Source organism: Colias croceus, chromosome 18 (genome assembly GCF_905220415.1).
Source record: "Colias croceus chromosome 18, ilColCroc2.1".
In the NCBI taxonomy this organism is placed as follows: domain Eukaryota; kingdom Metazoa; phylum Arthropoda; class Insecta; order Lepidoptera; family Pieridae; genus Colias; species Colias croceus.
The window spans coordinates 2,253,747-2,277,286 of NC_059554.1; the positions used below are offsets into that span (position 1 = coordinate 2,253,747).

Here is a 23,540-nt window from a genome sequence, read left to right on the forward strand (position 1 = left end):
ATTCACATAATTTTTTTTTTGCTCTTTGCAATATAACGACTTATGCCCTAATGCACTATGTTCATAGTCGCATAACACGACTTATATTATTGCCAGTTTTGGTTTTATAGAAATGATGCGACTTATTATGCTTGAAATTTGTGTACTTTATGACTCAATTGAGGCCTTTTAGTGGAACAACCATGCATGTAGTTTGAAAAACGAATAAAATCAACGGATTTTTTATCGTTACTAGATATAATAAAAACAAAACAACATGTAGGTGTTTATGCATTTAACCCTAGAAGTCCAATCTATGTAAATTTAATGTACACCGCGGCGAAATAACTTTGTCTTTTCTATATTTACCATCGAATCGCTTCGAAATCCAGAAACAACTCATTAGCCGTCGAGACCTAGCAGTACATAGTTGGCTCATCCCGGTAAATTCCGCCATTTTATAGTAAAGAGGATGTTGTACGTCATTTTGACGTATAATTGGGCTTTTCGTAACTATTACGATTGTTTAAAAAATCTTATGATTTATTTGAATATCTTGTGATTTATTTGAATATTTTTTTTTCCGAGTCACGTTTTACATATTATATACTATATATTGAGTATAAAATAGGATCCAGAAAACTTTAACACTAGGACGAAAAACCTTCAATTTTAGTAAATGACGATTATTGTCCTCCGCTGGATTTGGTCTCCAAGCAAGAGGATTGGGTGGCTGAAGATGTTGTCTGGAGAAAAACCGAATATGTCATGGTGGTTATACATTGAGGATACAAGCACTATAAAGAGATAAGAGAAGCTCGAAAACCATATTCCTGTATGTTCAGTTATCTTACAGGGAAAGTTATAGGTGGTCAGTGGCGATATTTTACGGCATGATATGGAATTTTAACAATTTCTATATCTTATAATATCAAAATAATATAGATAAATAAAGAAAAAAACAATGAGCCGCAAAGATTTTATGAAAAAATTAAGCACATATTTGAAGGTGCCTTGGATGCAATTAACAGATTTGAAGGTGCCTTGGATGCAAATACCTACGACTTGAAGAGACTACGTGACAATATCCCAATTTTTTCAAAATATATGGTACCAGAGTATCCATAATATGTTTACGATAATGCAGGACCAAAATAGTATCGATATTGCGGATTTTTTTCCTATAAAAAAGGCAAATTACAGTGGCTAAAACGCGATATGAGAGAGAACACAATATTCATAATTGTCAAGACTGGTTATAATTTTTTTTCTATGCGTCTATAATTATAGTATTATTGGTTAGATTAAATTAAAAAAAAAGATTAAAAACTAGTTATTTTTTTTTTATAAAACTTACCCAATTATAAGAAGAAAATATAACATTTTTGTTGGCTTTAGATGATTCAATTATTGTTCTGTATTTATATAAACAAAGAGTATAATATCATATGCACTTATTGTGTTAATTAAAACTGTATTTTTATCTATTGCAAAAAATAGTTAATTTCCATAGAAATATTATTAGTATTTATCCCAAGTTAACTGATAAATACCTTTTTTTTTAATATAAAAATTTATTGTTGCAGATTTATTGAAAAAACGATTGAAAAATATTATTATGCAAAAAGGAATACTGTCCGTTGTTTCCGTGCAGTATTCAAATAGACCAATAGCAACACGGCATTAATGCGAAACTGTCTCATGTCGTCACTTAAACCAATGACACTAAGAGTTGTTCCTTTATGCTCATGTTAGAAAAATGACACAAATGCGATTATACTAAAATAATGTTAGCACGGATGGAACAAAATGAATTAAGTCTTTATTCAAAAAGTATAACTACACATACGTCCTTGTGTTCGTGGGTTATTTTGACTCGAGACGAATAGTTCCTTTGCGATTGCCTAAAATGATGGATAAGGTAACTTATACCGTTAATCACACCCTACTTATACCGTTTGGGTCATTCGAAAAAATGGGTTAGGATGCAGCTAGAGATATGACCTTTTGATATGTTGTGTATTTTGACGAGCTGAATCCAATGGTGCAATAAAAACCAAAGGGAATAACTCGTCTTACTCCCTTATTCACTGGAGGCACAGATATAGATATACTTAGAGAACAATGTTTATTCCAAAATATAACTTTTTTAATTTGAATAATATAATTATTTTCACAAAGCAAACAACTAATGACCTATTGAACCCCATAATTTGATGAGGCTAGTTTTACATACTGTTTATATTTTGTGAGGTTCTAAAAACTAGCCTCATCAAATTATGGGGTTCAATAGGTCATTAGTTGTTTACTTTGTGAAAATAATTATATTATTCAAATTAAAAAAGTTATATTTTGGAATAAACATTGTTCTCTAAGGGAAAATAAAACAATTGAGTTTTCAGTCAAACTAAGAACTTAATACATCTTTGTAAATAAATTTCTGGACTGTCTGCAGAACTTGGCACACATTTAGATCTCATTTCTTTTTTTGGCAAATTAAGTCAACGATTGAACTCGGCTCCAAATTTTACATTTATGTTTTTGGTGGGATATCAGAGCTAGGCAATACAGATAAAACCTCGAGGCACAGCTAGTAATGTACAAGCATACGCGATGTTCTTACCTACCTTAGACGACTGCGTGAAGCGAACTTGACCTTTCTTTTTTCTCTTCAAAAGGTGGTGCTGTTTTTGCGATTCAATTTTATTATGCTCCAGTTCTGACACTAGCAACTATACAAGATTCATCATCTTCACCGATCTATTACATTCGTCGTTTTAACGCCATAACCCGCTAATGTAGCCCGAGCCTAACTATGAGCTATATGAGCTAGACTCGGACAAGAACAAACACATTTAGCAGGGTTAGGTAAACTCGTTATCTTAACAGTTAACGCGGCGACACTGGATAGTCTCAGCGTGATTTACACGGGCTTAGTAACTGTTGCTTAGTCGTCGTAAATTTGTGGCTGGGTTAGGTTGGCAATTTATATTTATCACGCGACTGTTCTCTACGGGATTTCAATTAAGCCCAGCTAAGGCTAAACGGATTTCGATAAAATTCTGAGTACTGGAAGAGTAAATAATATTATCTCTAGCGAAAAAAAGGGTAAATATTTATACTTTTAAAGGACTTGATGAATAAAGGAAAATAAATAAATAAACATTTATTCTAAGAAGTAATAAAAAAAACACTATAATCAGTCGATAAAAATTTCCAACATCTTAAAAATGTAAAGCGTAGCATAGCTACAATACGGAACAAAGGCAAAATGTTCTAATACAATAAAGAACCTATACATTAAACACCACTAATTGCCTTGTACACGTGACGACAGTCTAGTAACTAACAGCCAGTTCTAAGCGCTAGCAAACGACACATCGCCGAATCGCTTCCTTGCTGAAGTAAATTCGTATCTCACTTGAAACTAAGCCAAATAAATGGAATTATTCTTTAGAAAATCGCTGAAGTGGAACGGATTAACTTGGTTCGCTGGATTGGATCGTTGGATTAGAAATACAGAATATTTATATGGCTAGAAATAAAATATGGGACAGTGAATTAAAACGCGGCACAAATTTATTATAATCGCTTTATAAAATGTATTTTTTCTTCTGTTTGAGGGCCATAATACTGGATTTATAAAGGCCTTTTCTTTCAAGGAAAAAATAGAAATTTAATATTTATCCATTTAATATTAACTATTTTCATGGATACTTATTTCTATTTCTAATACAATTTATTTCTTTATTGTTATTTTATAATCTTGTTAGTAATATAATATTATAGAATCTAGAACTAAGAGCAAACACAAAGAATGTAGGTAGACTTTGCAATATACAGTTTTAATATTATACAAGTTCATTTACACGGTATAATACATATACTGAAAGAAATGAAATATCAAACGCGTGTTTATCTTGTGTTAATATTACTACTCAGAATAATATACCTACCGTAGTTACAGCAAAACTTGTTACTAAAATTTATTCCACTAGGTACTTGCTTGAATATAAAAGTATGTATCTCGCTATAAAGACATTAAAACTTTTGATTCTAAGCGAACAAGACCATAAACTCAAATATATCATTTGTATTCACCACGAAATAATAACATCAACACCTATGAACGATGTTTAAAAACTCGTTCATGCGTTAATCCTGTACTAATTTACTGGGTCATCAATCATTTCGAAGAAATACAATCTACAGAACCATATGCCGAAGCTAAACCTCTACCTGAAATAGAAAAAAAGGTGACAATAATCGATAAACGGTTGAAGAAGATATCTCAATTTATGTAGCTACGAAACATTTGACAATCTCCGAGAATGAGGTGTATTCTTGGAAAAATTTTGACTCAATTTAGCACACAATTTGTTGAAGACTTTATTATGTGAAAACGCGTCTGTTATCTATAACAGAATGTCGCGGTTCCATTGATGTGTGTGAGAACAGCTGTAAGTTTTATTATGGATTAATTAATTTGTTTATTTTATGATATTTTTTCAATATAACGATAGTAACGTTTTACGAGTTTGTTGTCTCAATCTATAATAATATCTCTTGCAAACGATATTTATTATCTGCAATAAAACATAAATCAATACATTTTTTTTTTAATGATGAAATTCAAAACCTCACGATGACCTACTTCGGCACAAGTGTATCAAAAAAGCCTTAAACATAAACGCATCATTTTATATCCGATATTATTCTTATTCTTATGATCTTTTACGAATAGAGCGCAAAGGTCGGAAACACAAAAATAACAATTGAATTCATGCATAAGCTGAGAAGATCTGCAAAAACCGCAGCAATCATAGCTTCCTCTTGCAAGTTTATTAAACCGTAACAATATTAGGAGCTTAATGTATAAATACTTTACTTTTATTACCACTTAGATACGCTCCAACGAGGTCGTTCTATTTCGGAAATTCTTGCATTCGAAATAACTGAACTAATGGTAGATATATGCGGTCAAATGTATGTATCCTTTAATTTTTGTCATTCTTTACGCTCCATTCAGCAATGCTTGTAATTCAAAATTGATATGGGATGCAGAAAACTATTCAATCCAATCGCAGGATAATAAACAATACTATTGGAGATAGTTCTTATATTATTTACGTTTTGTATGTCACTGATATTAAGGCCAATGTTTGGATCTTCGATAAGAAACACCAGATCTAGTAGTATTGTTTACTTTCCTAAATTGAGCAGTTAAGCTATTTTATAACCTCTAAAGTTGACAGTTTCCCGCCCAAAATCGTCAAGCGCATACACTGTGAAGTGACAACAGCGAAACAAATATTTTTATCGAAGGGTCTTCTAGGAAATAATCGATGCCTATCTTTTGAGGTTCACTAACGAAGAAGGTTCCCTTTTTTTTCGTCACTGGTCACTTGTCATGATGCAAGATAGCATATAATAGATGGCTACTGATGTTCTCTTTTATTGGTTTGCCGACGACAATTTATGCCTTACTGTTATTTGCGACAATGAAGTCAGAATCGGCTTAATGGTTTTGACATTCCGATGACATGCTTCTGCCTCTCTTTTATTTACCTTTTGAGTGTCGATGTTAATTATGAGTGTGTATTCTTATCGTGTTGTTTTATGGCTAACTGTGAAGGTAAATGTGGATATACGAGGGGGTACGTTTATTCGATTGGTCATTGTGATACATCTTTTAGAACAGTTTCTCCAAACATTTTTATTTGCGTTATTTCTGTTTTAGTTTTTCTCATGTTTTATTTTATGCGAGTATACAATAATTAAAATATTTTTAACGCAGACTCAGTGCCAGTCAACCCGTAACCTCGCTCGGTGTAAAGTGTTCAAAACGGGTTAATAATATAATGAATAAATCGCGTTAACAGTCCGTTAAAAAGTTTAAACTTTATTATCTCTGTTTTGACTTCTTTTAACGTACCTGGTTCAAAATGTAAACTATTTTTGTCGCCAAGCAGGAAATCGATTAATTCCGAAGCAAACGGTTATCCTGGCATATGTCGCACTTTACGCTCTTTTGTAAGCGTATCAAAATTAAGATATTGGATAATGACCGTCCAAATTTCTACTTTATTAGATACAGGTAACAGCTGTCGCCTTTTTTATTGCTTGGGTAGTGCCGATCGATGTGGTTTTATTATAGATACATAAAATGGATTTTTCTATAATATAAGGCACTTATATTATATTATACTTCTTTAGTCAGTTAACGATAATTTTTAGGAGCATTTTTTTTTTCAAAACAGATAATATGACACTCATAAACTTAATAATATCTTTGAGAATACTATACCTACTTTTAGAAAAAAAAAACTAAATTTTGAAACAGATGAGATTTTCGTAATTAGGAAAAACAATGTTCAGTTTTGCTAAAGGGACATAGCCAATGACCTATTATACTAGTAGACGCGGCATACGCCAACATCATTGCACTAAAAAACAGCGTAATTAATACATACCTACTTACTAACGCATTATCACCAATACAGTTGTTCTCTCTTTCACTCTCACGCACGAGACATAATACATGTCTCACTCATGTACTTCGTAATAACAACTGCCGATTAAAATACAAAAAGAACGTCCAGCCACGACGCTGAATGGTGCGTGACTAAGTGAAACTCGGGCACTTACCTGAGTTTTTTCTTGCCAAAATAGAGAGCGGGTAACGTATCTAGCTCTTTTATATATCATAGGACATAGCATAAAATGTTTGTTGAGAAATTACTCTAAAGATAGACTTTTTATTATTTTTGCATAATATCATTCAATTAAACTTAGTAAAGGAATACTGAAATATTATACTTTTTTCTTGGTATTCGTCTTTTAATCGTATTATATATTATCTCCGCTCACTCGTATATTTCCCACATTTTATCATAAATTCTACGTCATTATTTAGTCGTTATTCTTGATTGGAAAGTTAATATTTTATAAACAAACAAATTGTTCAGTATTGTTCGTAATATTAAAAACATCAACATTGTTTTCATCTCTGCGATAAAATAGCTGTTAACTGCTGTTGAATTTTTATGAGCATATTTTATAAACATTTCAAAGGACGAATAAAAATCCAATATTTTAAACAATACAAAGCGTATACCACTTTCGATTAACCTACTTTGAAATATGACAAAAGTAAAGTAAAATTGAAACGAAAACAAAACAAGAAAGTTGAAACATGGCGTTATAAAATGGAGGCAAAAAATTGTGATGTATGTAGAAGTTGGACGGGCGTTGTAAAAAATATGTCCTGCGAAAAACAATTGTTTAGATTCTGACAAATATCTAAAGTCTAAACAATTGTTTCCTGTGCCTATGTCCCTTCGTATGCTTAAATCTTTAAAACTACCAAACGGATTTTGATACGGTTTTTAATAATAGATAGAGTGATTCGAGAGGAAGGTTTTAGTATATAATTCATTCGGTTTTAGACAAAGCGGGCGAAGCCGCGGGCGGTAAGCTGGTTAGATATAAATAAGGTAGTGTGTGTTAATAATTTTCTGATAATCAATATAGTAAATTGAAACAATAATAGATGCAATTTATTGATTTGAATTCAATAAGTTTTCGGAGTCAGATGAAATCAACCAATTTCGACGAAAGCAAAACATAATATTGATGTTTTGCATTAAAACAAAACATGTATTATGTGTCGAATAAAACACACAGCGTTGGATGAAGAAAGCAGTCTATGAATCCTATATATCTCTATGCAAATTGGGTCACCTTACCAAATATCGATGGATCTTTCACCTCACTAGCAAGAGCGCGTCCCTAGTATGACATCTGTCATCATCGCCTTTGAAGCGCTGTCATCTTCCAAGCTCCATAGCATCTTCATCAGCAAGCAGTAAACTGCAACGCTGTGTGTTTTATTCGACACATAATACATGTTTTGTTTTAATGCAAAACATCAATATTATGTGTCTTTCTAAAACACACAGCGTTGGATGAAGATGTGTTTGATATCTGCTGGTGAAGAAAGACATACAAACGCTATGTTGAAAATAAATTATCTTGTTAATATTGTAATACCTAAGTGCTGTATTAACAACTTAAATTTCATTCCTTACAGAATGTTAAATGAACCTGTTGTATTGTAAAATAAAGTTATATTTTAAATTCTAAAAACAATACAAGGGGGTTATGTAATAACAACAAAAATTGTTTTTCTTTCATATTGTAAGAACTAACCATATAGGTATCCTCTAAATTTTAAATTATTCTCCTCAGATAATCTTCTCAATATGCCAATACTAATGAACTAAGTCTTAGAACCTAAGAACTGCTTAATTATTTCTCTATATCTTTGATACAAATCAAAGTTCAAATAATAACATTAAAATAAAATTTTAAAAATTATAACTCAAAGGAAGATCAATGTCACCAAGGATAAACAATGGAGCCTCTAAGGCTAAATACTACAGTAAATAACATCTGTATATAAAATAACTATAATAAGCAATGTTAACACAACTGTACCTTAAGCATTAAGAATGTTTGTTACACATTGATCATTACTATGATCTTAAATTAATTACACTGAATTAAATAATAAATTAAACAGTTTCAGGTTACCTTAAAGTAAACCAGACTCACTGGCACTGGCTAAATTGACTGATTGATAGTAAAACTTTTATAATTGACTGTATGGTCCTTCCACTGCCTCCACGGGTTGGTGCCCTTACCACATTCTTGAAGCCACTGCTGGACAGGGCTACTACGTTTACTGTTTTTAAGATCTGGAGGGACCTTAACTAGCCAGAGATAAAGGTTTGTGTTGCAAGGTTAAAGGGTCCGCCCCTCTATAGATAAGAATCAATCATCTACTTTTAAGATTGAAAATCAGTCCTTTGTTACTTGAACCAACCTTTCCACATGGGTCACTGGGCATATCTATGTGTCTGAGTTTCCTCACAACCGACCACCTGATGGATAATGTGTTGTTGTATCCATTTAGTATCCAAATTCAGGTCAGGTTATAATCTTATCTTGCTGTGATAAAAAACTGTATTTTGAGGTTTTCAGAAGTCATGTTCATGTCATGAACAGGGTCAGCTTGCTTATGATAGACTTAAGCCAATTAAATAGAATCCCTGTGTACTAGATTACATGCATTCTTTTTTTTTTTTTTTTTTTTAGCATTGCATTATGAAAGTCACCTCCTGCTTGGAGGGTCATATGTTGGCACTGTGGAGGGGCACCACTACTTAACTGCTCTTTCTCCTTTGCTTTACAATGGGCTGTTTTCCCCCCCCCCCCCCCTTTTCTGACTGAGCAGTTGGGGGGCCATAAGGCCGTAAGGCCATTCACCAATGGTCTGAGTGCTCATGACTTCCGGGTCAATAACCATATATAACCATAATAGTCAATAACCATAAGCCATCTTTAGGCGCTTGACATTGAGTTGCGGAGAAATGCCCGTATATTATTATTATTTATTATATCAACCATAAGCCACCCTTGGGTGCTATGTATCTGCCCCGGTCCCGGGGTGCGAGGTGCGCTAGTGCACTTGGAGGATTACCCTTGAAGTGAAGGGAATATTCAGTCTAGGCGTCAGCTCCATCAACGACTGCAGATGTCGCAAAATTCGGAGCAGGCTTTGGCAAATATGCCTTGGCACTAAAGCATTCCTTTGGGTAGCGAAATGGTCCATATCAGGAGCTTCCGAAATATTATATTTCCTGTTGTACAAGGTAGGAGAAGCTACTCCGGTACAGGTTGATTTCTTGAGAGGCAATCTAAATCAAAGGCCACTTAGGCGTCCTGGAAGCGTGCCAAGAGTTATTCTCAACTTTTCAGCTAGGTACAGTTACTCAGTTGTAAGAGCTAAGAGAGTCAGCAACCTTTGTATGTGGGCGACCAAAGTCTGATTGATAGCTTGGGCTACAGGATGTGCGCCCCTTGCAATTTACTCAGAAGCACTTTTATTGCATATCTGGTACCCGACATATAAGTCAGAAGTTCTAATGCCAAGTCCCCTGCTTCCCTCTTCATTTCTCTGACAGGTAAGTACTGTTCAGATGTCCTACTCAGCCCGCATCCGCGGTATCTGTAGTTAGGAAGTGAGAAACTTGTTCTTTTACAAAGACTATTACATTTCTGTTTATGTTTCTTTTCCACAACTCTTAAGTCTTGTATAGCATGTAGAGGGAAAGCCTTTCTCTCTTGGTCTGCTGTGCGCGAAACTCTAGAGAAATACCTGGAGGCGACAACTGTACAGTCCTCTCAGTGTTAGATGTCTAGAACTGTCTGCAACTCTTATTTAGTGCAAGACATGGTCCTTTTAATGACTACCACAGTATGCTCTATCTTTGAGGCTTTTGGGACTGGCAATAACACAGACATTTCTATAGTATCACACATGAGGCACAAGTATCCAGGCTTACAATGTACACTTTGTAATTGATGTGCCAAACCTGCCTTCCCAAAATCTCTATGGTCTCCGGGACCTGTAGAGTTAATTGGAACAATCCTTGTAGACGAAAAGATAATTGTCTAACTAGAAGGCTGTAGCTCATTCTGTGGCTTTACTAAAATCTCCATGGTCTCCGAGACCTGTGAAGTTAAATTATTAGAATAATCCTGATAGTTTAACTAAATCAGAGGGCTGTGGCCCTTTTTGTGATTGGAGTGCCAATCAAGCTCTACCAATATCTCCATGGTCTCCGCGACCTGTGAAGTTGAATTGGAATAGTCTTGTCAATCAGGCTTTACCAAAACCCCCATGGTCTCCGCGACCTGTGAAGTTGAATTGGAATAGTCCTGCCAATCAGGCTTTACCAAAACCTCCATGGTCTCCGCGACCTGTGAAGTTAAATTGGATTAGTCATGGTAGACCCAAAAGATAATTGTCCAACTAAATCAGAAGGCACTTTATGTGGCTGTAGTGCCAATTAAGCTTTTCCAAAATCCTCACAGTCTACAAGACCTGTGAAGTTAATTTTGCAACGGTCTCAATAGACCAAAACTTAATAGCTTAAATAAAACAGAAGGAGGGCACCTCCAGCCTGTAGGGTCTCCGCGACCATTTGAAATGGCTGCCATATGCAGGCAGAAAATAGGCCAATGATGCCTGATTGTACAAGCCAATCCTGGCCTTGTGAGAATCTCATTACTGTTACCAATGATGTCTAATTTTACAAGACAATCCTGGCTTTGTAAAAATTTAATTACCGTTATAATCTGTGATATGTATCAAAATTACCTGGTTAATACCTAGGTGTTTAGGTGTCTCAGGTTGAATATCAACCTGGCGGAGCCATCAGCTCTTATTGCCAGAAGCATATCTGAATGTAAGTGTGGCATATATTTTTCTGGGTCTTTCTGGACACAGTTCTTTCAGCATAACCATACTAAGCTAATCATGGCTAAGGACGCCTTGTACATATTTTCAGTACATATTTTTGTAGAAGATACAAATAAAAAATACAAAGATTTTGGTTACTTTACTGTTGATATTATAGAATTGTTATCACACCTGAGTGTTAATTTTAAGGCAAGCTCTTTCACTTAAGTAAGAAAGGAACTAGATAAACAACATTATCATCGGTAACATTATAACCAAGAATGATCTCATTCAACTGTTCGGGGATACAGTAAATATGGGTCCTTGATGATGATAATGTATATAAACATATCTACCTCTTATAATCTGCAATGTCTATTTCTTATGATTTTTTACTACTATTCAAATAAGTACCCATAGAATCAAAGCTTATTCTGGTATCAATTGGCTATGAAAATAAGCTCCTTATGTTAAGAATTATTTACCGTAAGATAAATTAGGTAATCTCAACTTGCAGTAATAAGTAGCTCCTACTGAATATTGTGTGAGACTGTTGCTCATATTATACACTCTATATGATATCCTATAATAAGTAATGTAAAATCTATATGTGACATGTATCAATATTGAAATAATATTAAAATAGTTAATTAACAATTTCTACTCTTTAGAATATTGTGATAGACAGGTTTTGTAACTAACTATCTAAAATCTAAGTACATCTTAATTGTCTTGAATTATTTATGTAGTCAGTGGGCACTAAGTAGTAGGTACTCACTTTTGTCGAGGTAGTTACAATTGAATGGTCTAAGTGATTGAGATGCCTCACTACCTGCTGAGTGCTGGGGCTCGTTAGCCAGAGGGGATCACGGTGGATTCCTTATACCTAAGTACCTTCTACCTAGGTAGCCTAACGCTATTTCACAAGTCTGGTTAAAAGCAATACTTGACAACAGTAACCAATGTGCCTGTGTATGATAAAGAAACCCGATGATAATGTAGTGATCTCATTATAGGCATGCATTGTGTTTTATTAATTACCTACATCTAAATATTGATGTATTTGTGTCAAATACTGTGAAATGTATGCCACGTGCTGGATGAAAATCTATGCACGAGTCCGGCCATGTTCTGACAAGTTTGATTGTACTTACGGAATTTCTCGTCTCCCGGTCTCTTGGGCAGTGACGAACCATAACTTCTCTCGTCCTCCGAGGACGAAAAAGAGTTCCCGCCACTATTATACATACCAAAGCACCGGTTTTCGAATTTCCTTCCGACAACGTGGTCTTTTGTGTTTCATATTGGAACTAATTCCGTTTTTCACTAGAAAAACACTAAAATTTAACGCGTGTGTGTTTTATCACACTTAATATTCGAGAATTATAATTATATATATTCGAATTCGAGAATTATATTCTGCGCGATGTTATTGCGCACGAATTCATAAACGCTATGGAGCTTGGAAGATGACAGCGCTTCAAAGGCGATGATGACAGATGTCATACTAGGGACGCGCTCTTGCTAGTGAGGTGAAAGATCCATCGATATTTGGTAAGGTGACCCAATTTGCATAGAGATATATAGGATTCATAGACTGCTTTCTTCATCCAACGCTGTGTGTTTTAGAAAGACACATAATATTTCATATTCATCAGCAGTGAAGTCGTGTAAGAAGACAGTAAGCCAGATATTAATTAAAAGAAACACAAACACAGTCGAAAACTTGAAGCTACTAAATTTTCTTAGAACGGCCCTTGTTGACATGTTTTGCCTATTTATATAAATCTGTGTTCTACAGTTCCTGTCCCACTTTCCTATGTCGTCAGCGAACATTACCACGAACAATTCGTTACGTTTTTAATTCATCGCATTGTCCGTTTGTCTATCGTGGCAGATGTCATAACAAGCCAACCCGTGCGTTTGTTTTCTTTCCGGCGTTCATTTCCCCTAAATTCGTTCCAAGTGTTGTAGCTACATTGGATTTCATTTGTTTAATTGGACGGACAAATATTTGGGCGAATTCTGTCGATGTCGTTAGTTGTGTCCTGGTTCTGTCAATATGTCCAGTAATAGAGGACTGTCACCGTGCTGTCTGCACGCTATTTTGGCATCTACGTGTGTGTGATAAATGCTATTTTCCGGGTTAATACCATTGGATTCGACTGTGCAATTGTCAGGCTCTAATCAGTAAAGCTTCGATTTGCTAATTATTGTATTCACAACGTTATTACGCCTCCTAAAGTTATTGCCTTTGGCAGTTATATTGGAAATTTGAATTGGTTGTACGAATTCGAATTATATGAACAAGGAACTCATTTCATGTATCGTTCGTGAAATTTGCGATACACGTAACAATATAATGAATGGTATTCCGGAATATTCTGCGTTCAGTGATATAATGGAAACTATAGCCAGATTATTGAATCTTCCAGTAGGTAGTATACATTTAATTAGTTGATAATATAATGGTTCTCAGTCAATGATATTATATAATAGAGGTATATAAACAAGAGGTTCTCAGTACGTTTAGGTGTGTCATTAATCCTATAGTTTATAGGAATAAAGATACCAAGAACTCACTGGTAAGTGATTGTAAATTGAAAAGTCTTAACTTCTAGGTTTCAAACAATATTCTTGCACCTGCAAATAATACCATAAAGCTGCGTCCACATAATAGCATGTTATTTATCGTACCTATAATTCAATCCAATAACAATAAAAATGCTTGTTTACGGTGTACAGTGTGTCATTCGCCCAGGGGCTAGAGAGTACTAAAATTGAAAAGGACGATAAAGTTTAGCTGCCTACAAAATAATTCTTAGTGCTGAAGATGTATTTGTTGTATGTATGGTCATGTATGACACATGACTGGGATATTTTGCATAGACTGTAAGAATGTTCGGTTGGCTTTTCCCGTTGGTTTTAACTCTTTAATGTAAAGTCGTTCCTACGGTCTTTGAGTGCGTTTGTGAATGAAAATGAAATGAAAAAACGTTTATTTATACACACATTATAAATATTTTATTTAATATAATAGGTAAAGTAAATTAAAATGAAGCTACAAATAGTAAAAACAAATCGATACTTTCAAATGACCGAATGTATTTATGATCTTTCTAAAAATAAAATGTATTATAATGAATCAAACCCACTTATTAGAAAAAGAAAATTAAGCAACGAAGAACCATAATACATAATATTTAGTGCGTAAGCCCTAAAATTAATAGCAATAGTAAATTTAGCATGTTTTAATTCATTCATCACCTTAGCGCCTACTCTCAACTTTGGTTCATACATCGAATCAAAAGCCCAAGTAGCCTCAAAAAAGCTTGGTGTACACTGTACTGGCAAAGGTGAGGCAGTATTTCAGCCCGGGACAGTTGCTCAACCTCTATCAAGCACAGGTCCGTTCGTGCATGGAATACTGCTCTCACCTCTGGGATGGATCTGCCAAATACCAGCTGGAGACACTTGAGGCGATAGAGAGGCGTGCCAAGAGGCTAATAAACGACGATGAGCTAGTAGGCAAAAAACTCCAGAGCCTCGCCCACCGTCGCAGAGTGGCAAGTTTATCGGTTTTTTACCGGATACACTTTGGAGAGTGCGCTGCGGAATTGCACGACCTAATTCCGCCATCCCCATTTTTCCATCGTTCGTCGAGGCGCACAGATTCCAGGCATCGCCACATGGTTGACGTTCCATGTACCCGGACAAAGCGGTTCGGATCGTCATTCTTTATTCGAACCGCTAGGGACTGGAACATGCTTCCTGAATCTGTGTTCCCCGACGAATACAATTTGGAGGTCTTCAAGAGGAGAGTGAACAGGTACATTTTAGGGAAGCGCGCTCCATCTTAGGCCACATCTCAGCTTACCATCAGGCGAGATTGTGGCCAAACGCTCCCCTATTGTACAATAAAAAAAAAATAAAAAAAATAATAATAATTCGTTAATTTGAAACATAAATTTTTTAACTCTATACATTAAAGTTATTGAATTTACTACAATTTATGGAATTTACAAGAAAACCAAATAGAATACAACATTACAGCAATTCCTTTAGATATTAATATGCGATATTTCCTACACTGAGTAAATACGATAACCATCGAAGCCCACGAACATAATTCTATGTGAATTATTGGTATAAATTATGTACATATTTCAAGAAAACGACGATTATTATTTATGTAGGAATAACTGTAATTATAGTACGAATAGCACATTAAATTAATCGACTAGTTTAGTTAGAGCCTAGAGGTAGAGTAATTTTATCTTATGTGACCACAAAGTTCAAAAATTGTTTTCTTTTCGGAAAGTTTATTATCAGACTTAATAATTTGTCATAGTTACATTTTTTTTACAATTCCTTTGTTTATCAGGTTATCGCTTATAATAAGAAACTAATAAAATAACTACGCTAAAAATAACTGACATCAAAAACGGAAATCTTTTTGAACTTGACCTATCTGCGACAGTCAGCGCATAGACTTACAAATGTTAGGTGAGTACAATAAAAGCATAAAAAATCATTTAAAAATAATTTATTGCGTTATGCCAATAGTCTTAGAACAAATGTTGTTAATTATGATGTTAGCTATCTTGTCCTGCGAGGTTGCTGGTGTTTTACAATTAGTAGCCCTGTATATTATTTTACGTGAAAAATTTAGTTGGATAACTAAATTTTTATTACGATGGTATATTTTTCTAAGTAAAACGTCGAAAAAATATTATGTAAATGAGTCTATAATAGTCAAATGTTTCAGAGTTTGATGCCGGATCGGTTAAATAACAATCTAGTAAAACAAAATCAAACACTAACTTACCCACAAATAATATCGATCACTACGATATGTGACATACATCTGCCCCACAAGGGGACAAACACTTGTATTATAAGTTATAACCCCCTACAAAACCTCATGCTAACAAAAACTATATTATTTCCACGTCACTCAAACTAACGCCATTCCCCTAAGCAATTGAGTATTTTATTAACTAATTGTTAATAATAGAATAAATAATAATCCAATAGAGTATAATAGTAAGAAGGAAATAAACGTTTATGACAATTGGACTCGCTATTGCAATTATTTTAAACTATAGTCGAAAATTGTATGCGTGCAACAAAAAATATATGCGGGTATCGTTCATCCTTTTAAAATAAAATTATTACATGAGCTATATTATGCTAGTAAAAGTTAAAGTATGGATTCAACTATTTTGAGTATTGGCACGAACAAACAGACAGTCAAAACTCATAAAATTGTTGCTACGATATCACTACTATTTTTACGGTTATACATATTTTTATAAGTATGTAACAAAGTGTCTTATTATTTTCACTATGAAACCTAGCATTCTAACTCTATTTATCAATTGGCATGTCTTTTTTATACATATAACTCTATACAACAGGGTTTTAAGTAATTCAGCGAATCCTAAATCAAAACCCAATTTCTATTTCAAATCCGAAGGAAGTCCTAACTCAAGAGACACCTTTATCTACCAGATAACCATTATTGAGATAAAGGATGCGGCGTGAAACCAATCGATGTTTATTAGGCCCCATTTGGCTTGACCACCCAAGATGAACAATGTACCGAATACTATCATAAAATCAAGCTTTTTATCGCGTGTGTTCGAGGCAATATCGTTTTTAACACCCACCCGAATATTGGTGTTTGATGGCCATTTGAAATTGCGTTAATAGATAATTCTGGGCTGTTTTTGATGTTTTATTATAAACTAGCTGTGTTCCACTTGTAAATGAAACATCGGGAAACCTTTGGATTGTTGAAAAAAGTAGCTTTCTATGATTATTATAATTATATTTATTAATCTTTAACTATTATCTTTCCAAATTTCATCAATATATCTAGGCGTTGTGGTTTAGTGAAAGCGGAACAGACAGACAGGAAGCCCAACTTTCGCATTTATAAAACTACATATCCGTTTTTTTACTAATGTAATATAATATACAATGAGTCGCTTAATTTATTAGGAAGCATTCCTAAAAAATAAAATGTTGCAAGTTTGCGTCTGAAATAGTCGTAAAGACGGATTAAAAAAGAATAAGTCGCATTAACATAAACTATGGTATGAATGTATAATGTATACCTTACTACAATAATTGTCAAAGCAATCACATATTGTGTATGTATCCGTACCGATAACTGACCACCTCGAGCTTCTTGGTATCACCTTAACGCCTACTCTCAACTTTGGTTCATACATCGAATCAAAAGCCCAAGTAGCCTCAAAAAAGCTTGGTATACTGGCAAAGGTGAGGCAGTATTTCAGCCCGGGACAGTTGCTCAACCTCTATCAAGCACAGGTCCGTTCGTGCATGGAATACTGCTCTCACCTCTGGGATGGATCTGCCAAATACCAGCTGGAGACACTTGAGGCGATAGAGAGGCGTGCCAAGAGGCTAATAAACGACGATGAGCTAGTAGGCAAAAAACTCCAGAGCCTCGCCCACCGTCGCAGAGTGGCAAGTTTATCGGTTTTTTACCGAATACACTTTGGAGAGTGCGCTGCGGAATTGCACGACCTAATTCCGCCATCCCCATTTTTCCATCGTTCGTCGAGGCGCACAGATTCCAGGCATCGCCACATGGTTGACGTTCCATGTACCCGGACAAAGCGGTTCGGATCGTCATTCTTTATTCGAACCGCTAGGGACTGGAACATGCTTCCTGAATCTGTGTTCCCCGACGAGTACAATTTGGAGGTCTTCAAGAGGAGAGTGAACAGGTACATTTTAGGGAAGCGCGCTCCATCTTAGGCCACATCTCAGCTTACCATCAGGCGAGATTGTGGCCAAGCGCTCCCCTATTGTACAATTAAAAAAAAAAAAAAATGTAGGTACTAATACTTACATTCTTTGAGTGTTTGTACGAGACATCGTTTCAAAAAATACTAACTTCACCTGTTTTGGTCAAGTAATAGGTTTATAGTGCGTTTAATAGTCACAATAAATCCATACTAATATTATAAATGTGAAAGTAACTCTGTCTGTCTGTCTGTTACTCAATCACGCCTTAAGAACTGAACCAATTTGCATGAAATTTGGTATAGAGATATTTTGATACCCGAGAAAGGACATAGGATAGGTTTTATCCCGTAAATCCAACGGGAACGGGAACTATGCGGGTTTTTCTTTGACTGCGCGGACGATGCCGCGGGTGGAAAGCTAGTAGGCTATAAATTTCTGATCTGTAGTCTATACTAATATTATAGCTGAAGAGTTTGTTTGTTTGTTTGAACGCACTAATCACAGGAACTTCTGGTCCGATTTGGAAAAATTATTTCAGTGTTATATGTATTTGAAATGATTTGAAATAATGTTGATTTATAACAAATAAAAACATGTGTGTCAACCTCTGCAAGTTGAATTTTAATGTAGGTTACCTCTCTTACTCAAAATTTATAAGAAGAAACCTCAAACTCTTTATGTCGAATCAAAATCCGCCTAAGTCGAAATCCTCCATAAGTTGAAAACTCTATAACTCGAATTTTTTGGCGTCTCCCTTGATGTTCGACTTATAGAGGTGCTACTGTAATTAGAACATTAATGCTCTAAGGCATATCATCACGCTAAGGCCAACAGGAGTGGAGCTCTGCGGATAAAACCGCGGGCCATGGCTAGTATTTATTAAATTGATAATATATTACTTTTATTTTATAGTACCAATATTAAATTTCTCAAGAGACAAAGTACTAAACAATACTTGACTTATAAAATTACTTTATACATTTTAAAATCTACTTAAGGTATCGTTTCACTAATGGGAATCGAGGATGTCTAAGATAGGATAATAGCCATGAATGGCGTTAACTTTTGTGAAGAAACCACGATTTTCCAAACCGGGCTGGTCATGCGCAGGCGAAGTCGGGTTAACGCACTTGTTAAAGTGCGACAATGATGTGGTGAAAGTATCGAAGTGGTGTACCATGTGTATAATATACTTAAATATGTTGATACTAACACAAACATACAAAAGAACGTCTAAATTAGACGTTCTTTTGTTTCTAGTAGAGTAGAAGTGTATTTTGTATTTGCAAATGTATTCAGTGAGAAGACATAATATTTTCTATATTATATCTCTTGGCTTAATTATTTATTTAAAACAATATACAAATACATTTACACCGACATGACAGAGGTGGATTCGTAAAACTTTCGAAGACTTTGTTCTTAATAATCTTCACTTTAATAATTGTATTATCGTCGAAAGGAAAGCAAACATATGCAGAGATTCTATCACATCTATTAATAAATTGTCATATTTTTAAACGTTTTCACACTGTCAAACAAAATTTTGTCGTCGTAGAGGCCTTGGTAGAGGCCAATATAATATTAAGTAACATAATACGTAAAGTTATTTTATAGATCCATATCAGATTTCGCTTTCTTCAGATTAACACAATGAAAAATACAACACCAGCAATAAGCAGATATAAATAGCAAAACACAATTACAAAGTACAACAGTACAACAGAAATCGATTACCCACCAAAATCATAATATATCACGCCTGGTTGACATATTCAATACAGATAAAAAATTGACAAGCGTTATTTGTTCTTGGCTAGCTCTATTTGTTTATCATCTGTGGTCGAACTTTATTGATGGTGATATTGCTCATGGGACGAGAAAGTCGTGTTACCATCATTGAGATAATATTAATATGGAGACGATACCGCCTACATCACTTATGTTCCACTCAACATACGTCATGTGGCGTAACTGCACTCAGTCGCTTGCTCGCTCATTGGCGCGAACGTCACGCTCATTTTTTATTTGTTTTAAAGTGAAACGCATCAAATATGCCTACGTGTGTGTTACGATATTGCACAAATAATACAAAGAATACGGAAAAGTGCAAAGGAATAACTTTTCATCAGTAAGTAACTAGATAATAATTTTTAAAACTTAGTTAGAGCAAAATTTTTGGCGGGCGACATTTTGTCATAGATTAAAAATTTAAGATATGACATTGGGCATGAATTAAGTGTTGTTAGTAATATTTGCTGGCGTATATTTTTATAGTATAAAATAATAATTTTACATATTTAGAAAAGCATAGACTGGTTGTTAATTGAAAAAAGGTGAAATCATGAAATATGAAAATCAATTACTCAATCACCAATTTTTTTTTGTTAATTGATTTTAATCAAGTTTTTAATTGATATTGTATAAGCTACTGACTTGAACGTGTAATTGAATTATTATTTATTTATCTGCACTAATATTATAAAGAGGAAAACTTTGTTTGTTTGTTTGATTGTAATTAATAGGCTCATAAACTACTGGACCGATTTTGATGAAAAGAGAATGCCCATTTTTGGTACTGGTTTTTCTCATGCATCAAGACAACAATACTATTAAAAAAAATCTCGGCAATTTAGAGGCCTTCTTACCATCGGAAAATATATTTTGAACAGGGAATGTTTTGTAAAATCTAATAAGACATGTAATTGTTTAGATCCGTTATTATAGATTTAGTGTCCATTACCGGTTACCACGGTAACCAAGCGGTAAGTTATTACATTTACTATGGTAAATAGCTAAATGTATTAATATCGATTATTGTTTTCATTGAATTACAAAAAAAATCAATTAACATAAAATCACTCTTTAAGGTATTGTTTATACACTGTAGGTTGTTTTAACAAAGATAGTGAAGTAAAATAATATAAATATGTATATATAAAAAAAATATTATTATGACATAGCTTGGTAGGTAACCAGTTATTTCTTATTTGTTTCTTTCTTCGAATTATATGTAGTGAAAAAATGATTCAAACAACAACAGCAACAACAACATGTAAACCGAATAAAAACTCAATTGGCATTTTTAAGTATATATTTAGGTTTTCTTGAAATCCGTCCCGGAAGATTTCTGGTGCCTACCTACACTAGCCGATGAACAGATAGACTTTGTCTGAAAGCATAAGCTCTACGCATAGATTAAATATGTTAATCGAAAAATAACCTTTGGACGATAAAATGTTACCTAAATCACACATAAACCTAACTAAATCGGGGTTATTTAAGTTTTGAGGTTATTTCACATTTTTCTCAATATCTTGAAAACCCCTGTTTTTATCACAAAAAAATCAATTGGTAAAAATCTTTTGAATATCGAAGAACCCTCCAAAACCACTCTGGCATTGACGCAACACTGTACTGTGGTCCATACTTTCATGGGCATTCTCCTTTGGCACAGACAATCTTAAGACCCTGAGAAAGAACATAGGCTACTTTTTATTGCGAAATATGTGCCACGGGCGAAGCCGGGGCGGACCGCTAGTTCAGAGATAAGTAATTAATATTTTTTCTATTCAAGGTTTCCATGTCTGGGCCGTGAAGAAAGGGAAAAATTATTTTTTTTCTAAAAAAGGCTCAATTTGTAAGGAATAAAACTTCCCATAGCCCTGACTGAACCTAAAACACGAAAAAAATTAAATTATTCCATATGACGTCACTATTTACATCATCCTATATTATATGCCAGATATTGTTAGCCCCGCGTAGTAAAGTCAGTTTATACCTAAAATAAGACATCGCATAATCTATGACTGTCTAGCCGTCATTCGCGCGCCCCGCGCCGCCTCGCTTGGCGCACAGATTTTGTTCGTGGTGTCTGCTCCATATTAATATTATCTCAATGGTTACCATAGATTATATTATACTAGAATTCAGCCCGTGGCTTCGCTCGCGTTTTCAAAGAAAAATCCGCATAGTTCCCGTTCCCGTGGGATTTCCAGGATAAAAGTGTTAGTCCAAGTTACCCTCTGTGTGCTTAATTTTATTGTTATCGGTTCAGTAGTATTTGCGTGAAAGAGTAACAAACAAACACATACACATCCTCACAAACTTTCGCATTTATAATATTACTAGCTTACCGCCCTCGGCTTCGCACTCTTTGTCTAAAACCTAATAAATTATATAGGTACTAAAACCTTCCTCTTGAATCACTCTATTAAAAAAAAACCGCATCAAAATCCGTTGCGTAGTTTTAAAGATTTAAGCATACAAAGGGTCATAGGGACAGAAAAAGCGACTTTGTTTTATACTATGTAGTGAAGTAGGATTGAAGCAAGATTGAAGTACTTAAGATAAGTAAAAGGATGTAAATGTCAAGAGCAATGTAAATGAAATAATGTGTAAAATAATACTTTGGTTCAGATTTTGTTCCAATCATAAAAATACGATCTGTTATTGACAAAAATAACATGACGTCACAGACAGACGCCATAAATGCGTATCATAAAAATGTATTTATTTCCACCGTGTAGTCTGAGATATGATGATACGTGTATGCTTATGGGTAAATTTTCATATTTTTTTTAATTTCACATTTAATTACCTAAGTAATATTACGGATAAGTAGCTAATAATAATTAAGTTTCATATTCTATTTCTTCTATTGTCCTAATATTCTTCATGTAGCAATATTTAGCGATATTGACAGAACAAAAATTTTTTTAGATTTTCTAGTGTTTGGAAGATTGGTATATATTATACAGATTTGTAAAAACTAAGATTTATAATATTATCAACATTGAAGGAAGGTAAAAAAGTTGACGCATGAGTGAAAAATAAGTAGCCCGTAAGAAACCCGTAAGAAAATCGATCAGTGAAACAGATGGGAAATGCATCTGTTTCTTAACACATAAGGGGACTTTTCTCAAGAAAATAAAGTTTATTTTGTACTAAAAAAATATATAAAAGAGGTTATTCTGTTTTAATTCTTTTTTTGTTTTGTTACATCATGCCAGAAAATTACCGGAAATGTCATGCATTGCCAATTAATTAACTGTCTATATTTCTAAACTAGCTGTTCCCCGTGATTTCACCCGCATTGCTCCGCTTCTGTTAGTCTTAATATGTTGATATATAGCCAATAGCCTTCCTCGATAAATGGGCTATCTAAAACCGAAAGAATTTTTCAAATGGGACCAGTAGTTCCCGAGATTAGCGCGTTCAAACAAACAAACAAACTCTTCAGCTTTATAATATTAGTAAAGAAGTATAAGATTAATGTTATTATTTATAGGATGAGCATTTTTGTTTGTCTGTAAAAACAATATACTTAATCGAAATTGCCTAGTAAAATAAGGAAAACTTAATTAGTAACCATCAATAAATCATAATAACTTAACTGTAAACAAAACACCATTTTAAATAAACTAAGTTAAATAAAGCACTTATTAAGCTTAGTTACAAGTTTCTCTTG

General features: G+C 34.2%; 1 protein-coding gene and 1 long non-coding RNA gene across 2 annotated transcripts in view; one reads left to right on the plus strand and one right to left on the minus strand.

The window, feature by feature from the left end:
- The window catches only part of LOC123699802, a 197,876-nt gene that overhangs the window by 115,993 nt on the left and 58,343 nt on the right, over positions 1-23,540 (plus strand). The gene's annotated exons all lie outside the window — the stretch shown is intronic.
- LOC123699804 lies at positions 7,607-12,524 on the minus strand. Its single transcript, XR_006752566.1, has 2 exons — positions 12,442-12,524; positions 7,607-7,859 (listed from the first exon to the last, which is right to left on the minus strand). It is a non-coding gene; the product is annotated as an uncharacterized LOC123699804 (long non-coding RNA).